The sequence below is a fragment of the Opisthocomus hoazin genome, chromosome 5, assembly GCF_030867145.1.
Source record: "Opisthocomus hoazin isolate bOpiHoa1 chromosome 5, bOpiHoa1.hap1, whole genome shotgun sequence".
In the NCBI taxonomy this organism is placed as follows: domain Eukaryota; kingdom Metazoa; phylum Chordata; class Aves; order Opisthocomiformes; family Opisthocomidae; genus Opisthocomus; species Opisthocomus hoazin.
Window position 1 is genome coordinate 296,541 of NC_134418.1, and position 4,327 is coordinate 300,867.

At 59.1% G+C, this 4,327-nt stretch overlaps 1 long non-coding RNA gene across 1 annotated transcript; it reads right to left on the reverse strand.

Moving 5' to 3' along the window:
- Positions 1 to 304: 304 nt before the first annotated feature.
- Positions 305 to 4,119, reverse strand: LOC142361517 (uncharacterized). Its single transcript, XR_012764148.1, has 3 exons — positions 3,464 to 4,119; positions 1,202 to 1,311; positions 305 to 528 (listed from the first exon to the last, which is right to left on the reverse strand). It is a non-coding gene; the product is annotated as an uncharacterized LOC142361517 (long non-coding RNA).
- Between the last annotated feature and the right edge of the window lie 208 nt (positions 4,120 to 4,327).

Genomic DNA, 4,327 nt, shown 5'->3' on the forward strand with positions numbered 1-4,327 from the left:
CGCTCACCTTCTCCCTCGCTGCAGCCGCAGCCCGGCCACGGCTCCGCTCCTCCCTCGGCTCGCACCGGCCCCTCCACGGCCACCCCGGTCACGGCAGCACCGGGCCCTCCACCGGCAGAGGGAGGGGCCGTCGCCATCAGCCGTGCTGCCCACACCTGGGGCTCCCCCGGCCCCGGGCCCACGACTGGAGCCCGGCAGGAACAGGGGGCCGTCGCCCCTGCCCCACAGCCCGTCCCCTCCTCCCTTGGGCTCTGGCACAGCCCCTCGTCCCGTGCAAACCAAGCACAAATGCAGCCGCGAGGGCAAAAGGGACCGCAGGTCTTTATTAGTCACGCACCCAGCCAGTCCCGGGAGCCGCTCTGCTCCGGGGCTCGGGGCCCCCGATGCTCCCTCTGCCCCTCCGACACCTCGGCAGTCCTTCCCGCAACTGCGCCCGTTGCTCCAGCAGGGAACAGTCGGTCAGTCGGCTCCCGGAGCGATGCGCTGTTCGGCAGAGGCCGCCAAAAATGAGGAGCAGGGTGCAGGCCACTACAAGAGAGGAGAAAAGTGACAGATGGCTGGACAGCGGCGGTGTAACGAGAAAGCACGAAGCGGGGAAAGGGACAGCGAGAGAAGCACGGGGACAGGCAGTCCCACAGAGATGGAGAAAGAAGCAGCAGGAAGAGAGGAAGAGTGGCAGCAGAAAGAAGAAGAGGGAGCAGGACAGAGACCGAAAATGAAGAACGGGGAGCAGGAAGGAGATGCAAAAAAAAACCCTGTAGCATTGAAAGAGGAAAAAAGAATAGCGGCAGGGACCTGGGCAAAGAGAGATGAGGAAATAGAATAGAATAGACATGGAGAAAGCAGTAGATCTGTGACGCGCTATGGAGCCGAGAAGGAAGGCCTCAAATCAAGGGACAAGGAGCCAGACAAAAGAGCACCAGAGACAGCAAAAGTACTGACAGGCTACAGAGCAGGAGGAAAGCAAAAGTAGTAACCGGGAGCTGAACAGAAAGAGGGGAAGAAGGAAAAAAACGCCACGGGCTGCAGGGCAGAAAGAGGGAGGACCTAAAAGATGGGGACAAGTCAGAGACAGATGGAGAAAGAAGGTACACAAGAGCAGAAAAAAAAATAATCGTAGCAGTGTGGGAAAGAGAGGGAGCCAGGGGAGGGCCCAGGATGCAGAAGAGGGGTGACAGGGCCCCGAGGGCCCAGGACTCACCGCAGCTCTCACTCTCGGTGCTGCCGGGAGACTTGGACACTTCAGATGCTTCTCTCTCCTTCTCTCTTCCCTTCTTCTTCTGTAACTCAAATCGTTTGGCTCGCCTCCACCTGAGAGAAAATGCATGTGGTTGTCTTAGAGCTCATACGAGACGCGGCTTCCTAGACAAGAAGCCTCACTGCACACTGTATGCAGGAATAGGACAGAGAAAGAGAGAGAATATGATGAGTGGGAAGCAGAACTCACAGATCGAGAGAGAACTTGAATCAGAGGAATAAACAAGGCAGGAAAGAGAGATAAAGACAGGGAAGAAGCCGGAAGAAAAGGGCCTTTCTGGCCTCTACTCACACCCCCCAGCCTCCCATCTCTTTACAGCCTCCTTTTTTTCTGGCCTCTACTCTCGCCCCTGGCCTCCCACCCCTCTGCGGCCTCCTTTTTTTCTTTCTGGCCTCTACTCTCGCCCCTGGCCTCCCACCCCTCTGCGGCCTCCCACCCCTCTGCGGCCTCCTTTTTTTCTTTCTGGCCTCTACTCTCGCCCCCGGCCTCCCACCCTGCTGCGGCCTCCCACCCCTTTCCGGCCTCCTTCTTTTTCTGGTCTCTACTCTCGCCCCCAGCCTCCCACCCCTCATCAGCCTCCTACCTCCCATTTTGCTGGCCTCTACATAGTTCAGCTTCCCACCCCTCTGCAACCTCCTACCTCTTTCCAGCCTCCACTCCCCGCCCCAAGCTTCCCACCCCCGTCCCCACACACTGACAGAAAGAGAAAAACGACAGTGAACAGGGAAAAAGGTATTAAGAAACAAAGAAAGGGTCAGACGAAGAAGAGGGTGGTTAGGGTTGGAACCCCAACACAAACCAGCAAGGGGCTAGTGGACAGAGAGAGAGGAAGAGAAGAAAGGGCCGGGAAGCAAGACAGAGAAGGAGAGAAAGGCAAAAAGGGAGAGCCGGCTGGACAGGGACGTATAGCAAGAAACAACCAGACAGGCAGCAGGACAGAGACACAGAGACAGAAAAACCGGGGAACAGGAACCAGGACAGAGTGACGGCGAGAGGAAACAAGGGCCAGGGAGCAGGACAGCGATGGAGAAAGAAGCACTGCGGCAGCAGGGTAGAAAGAGAAGGAAGAAAGGCCAGAAGAAGGATGGGGAATGACAGAGAAGGGAAAGAGAAGGACAAGGAGCAGGACAGATTGTCAAAGAAAGGGAGTGGGACAAGGTGATACTGAGAGAGAAAAAGGGGACAGGGAGGCAGGATAAAGTGAAAGACAGGCAAAAATAAGAGACAGGGGAGCAGGACAGAGACGGAGGGGGAAACGCCTCGGCTGGGCAGCAGGAGAGAGAGGCGGAGAAGGGAAAAAACAGCACAAAACCTGGGACGGCCAACCTGGGTGGGCGGGGAGCAGGTCAGAGAGCCGGAGAAAGGAAAAACACTGCTGTGGAGCAGCAGAGGGGAATGGAGAAAGAAAGAGAGCGAGGGGGAGCAGGGCAGAGAAACGGAGAGAGAAAATAAGTGACGGGGAGCAGGGCAGAGCCCTAGGAAGACGAAAATAAGACACGGGAGAAGACCGAGGAGCTCAGAGAGAAAGAAGGGTCGAAAGAAAACGCCAGAGAGGTAGAGAAATCAAGAAAAACAGGGACGAGGAGCCTTGCAGAGACGGAGCACGAAAATGTTGGGCCGGTGAGCGCGAAAGAGGGAGAGAGAGACAGGGGCAGGGGGAGGGGGAGGAGATGAAGAAGAAAGGAGAGACAAAGATGGCAATGGAGCACAGGACACACAGGCAGAGAGAGAAAAAGGACAGTGAACAGGAAAAAAGGGACCGAGAAACAAAGAAAGGGTCAGATCTAGACAAAGAGACCAAGAAGAGGGGGGGCGGGGGGGTGTGTGCAGGGAAACCCCAAAACAAACCAGCAAGGGGCTACAGGACGGAGAGAAAGGGCCATGAAGCAGGACAGAGAAGGAGAGAAAGGCAAAAAGGGAGAGCTGGCTGAACAGGGACGTATAGCAAGAAACGACCGGACAGGCAGCAGGACAGAGAAACAGAGACAGGGAGCCGGCTAAAGAAATTCTGGAGGGAGAAAAAGAGGGAGAGGTAGCAGGACACAAACACAGACAGAAGACGGGAGGTACAGGGAAAGGGAAAGAAAAGGAAAAAGAAAAAAAAAACAAACAAAACAATCACAGCAGCGTGGGAGAGAGAAGGATCCAGGGGAGGGCCCGGGACGCAGAAGAGGGGCGACAGGGCCCCGGAGGCCCGCCACTCACCGCAGATCTCGCTCTCGGCGCTGTCGGGAGACTCTGCCGCTTCAGGCGCTTCTCTCTCCTGCGCTCCTCCCTTCCTCTTCCGTAAGTCCGGTCGCTTGGCTGTCCTACACCTAAGAAAAAACGCGCATGTGTCGCGGCTCTCAGGACACGAGGCTCCCTAGGCACGTAGCCTCGCTCGCTCACGCGCTCCACAACCGTACCATGCTGCTGCTGGTGACACATACAGACCCTGCGGGACACGCTGGCGGCCTGGCCTGCTGCAGGCTACCAAGAGGGAGCCTTCCTCACCCGCAGAGGCAGGCTCTCTCCTGCCTGCGGAGCCAGGCAGCTTCCAGCCAGGTGGCCTTCCATTTTTTTTTCTTCTTCAGCCTTCTCGGGACTCTCCAGCTTCAGCCCCGCCAGCTCCCGTCCGCAGCCACTCAACGGTCCGCCTCTCCCTTTTCGCCCCCACGACGCCAGGAGACCGAGGCCCGGCACACACAGCCCTCACAAGCCTGGAGCGGGCGCAGCCAACGGCATCCCCAGGGCAGGAACGGACAAACGCGTCCTCAGCGCGGCCCCTGCCACAGAGAAAGAAGCAGCGGCGACCGCGTTAAGGGAGGCCGAGGCACGCTCGAGGCCCAGTGTGCCGCCCGCACCACGGGCCTTGGGGGAGGCCGGGGGCTCCGGGACAGGCTTCAGGGGACGTGCTGGAGCTGGGGGCGGCTGCGCGGGGCGAGCGGGGCCGGGGAGCGCTGCCGAGTTGGGGGGGGGTGCCCGCATCCTTCCCCCCTCACCCTGCGTCACCTCCCGCCTCTGGCCCCGGGGCTGCCCGCACCCGCCTCGCCTCCAGCGCACCGGCAGCCTGCCGCAGCGGGCGGCTCG